The 1,594-nt window shown below is 35.4% G+C and overlaps 1 non-coding gene across 1 annotated transcript; it reads left to right on the top strand.

Moving 5' to 3' along the window:
• Positions 1-222: 222 nt before the first annotated feature.
• On the top strand, positions 223-330 carry LOC127747323 (small nucleolar RNA R71). The gene has a single exon (XR_008009123.1). It is a non-coding gene; the product is annotated as a small nucleolar RNA R71 (small nucleolar RNA).
• Positions 331-1,594: the final 1,264 nt, after the last annotated feature.

Genomic DNA, 1,594 nt, shown 5'->3' with positions numbered 1-1,594 from the left:
GAGTATCAATCTCAAGAACTCCTTTCTTCTGATTCGTCCCATTGTCACAGGATTCCTTTCAAAAGTGTACATGAATTGGTTATTTGTAACCATTTCAATGAGTTCTTGAGCTTCTGCAAGCATCTTCTTCAGTTGAAGAGATCCTCCAGTAGAGCTGTCCAATGACATTTTGGACAGTTCAGACAGACCATCATAGAAGATACCTATGATGCTCCATTCAGAAAGCATGTTAGAAGGACACTTTCTGATCAATTGCTTGTATCTTTCCCAAGCTTCGTAGAGGGATTCACCTTCCTTCTGTCTGAAGGTTTGGACTTCCACTCTAAGCTTACTCAATTTTTGAGGTGGAAAGAACTTTGCCAAGAAGCCATTGACTAGCTTTTCCCAAGAGTTTAGGCTTTCTTTAGGTTGTGAGTCCAACCATATCCTAGCTCTGTCTCTTACAGCAAAAGGGAATAGCATAAGTCTGTAGACCTCAGGGTCAACCCCATTGGTCTTGACAGTGTCACAGATTTGCAAGAATTCAGCTAAATCTTCCAATGGAAGTCCATGGAACTTGCAATTCTGTTGCATTAGAGAAACTAATTGAGGCTTAAGCTCTACGTTATTTGCTCCAATGGCAGGGATAGAGATGCTTCTCCCATAGAAGTCGGGAGTAGGTGCAGTAAAGTCACCCAGCACCTTCCTTGCATTGTTGGCATTGTTGTTGTTTTCGGCTGCCATGTCTTCTTCTTGTTTGAAGATTTCTGTTAGGTCCTCTACAGAGAGTTTTGCTTTAGCTTCTCTTAGCTTTCGCTTCAAGGTCCTTTCAGGTTCAGGGTCACCCTCAACAAGAATGCCTTTGTCTTTGCTCCTGCTCATATGAAAGAGAAGAGAACAAGAAAGTATGGAATCCTCTATGTCACAGTATAGAGGTTCCTTGAGGTGTCAGAGGAAAAGAAAAATAGAAGGAAGAGGTAGAAGAATTCGAACTTATCAAGAAAGACAGAGTTCGAATTGTGCACTGAGGAGGAGTGTTAGTCCATAAATAGAAGGATGTGAGAAGAGGGGAAGAAATTTTCAAAAATTAAAGTGAATTAATTAAAAGAAATTTTGAAAAAATGGTAATTGATTTTCGAAAACTAAAATTGAGAAAGAAATAAAGTGATTTTTGAAAAAGATTTTGAAATTAGAAATTAAAGAGATATGATTGAAAACTATTTTGAAAAAGATGTGATTAAAAAGATATGATTGAAAAGTTATAGTTTTAAAAAGATATGATTGAAAAGATATGATTTGAAAAACAATTTAAAAAAGATTTGATTTTGAAAATTAATGACTTGGCTAACAAGAAAAGATATGATTCAAACATTAAACCTTTCTCAACAGAAAAGGCAACATACTTGAGATGTTGAATCAAATCATTAATTGTTAGCAATTATTTTTGAAAATGGAAAGAAATTGATTTTGAAAAGATATGATTGAAAAGATATGATTTGAAAAAGATTTGATTTTGAAAAATTTTGAAAACTTGAAAAAATTTGAATTAAAAACAAAATCTTCCCTCTTGTGCCATCCTGGCGTTAAACGCCCAAAATGGTATCCATTCTGGCGT

Source organism: Arachis duranensis, chromosome 4 (genome assembly GCF_000817695.3).
Source record: "Arachis duranensis cultivar V14167 chromosome 4, aradu.V14167.gnm2.J7QH, whole genome shotgun sequence".
NCBI classification, from domain to species: domain Eukaryota; kingdom Viridiplantae; phylum Streptophyta; class Magnoliopsida; order Fabales; family Fabaceae; genus Arachis; species Arachis duranensis.
The sequence above is the reverse complement of the archived record's forward strand: the minus strand, read 5'-3'. Positions and strand labels throughout refer to the sequence as shown.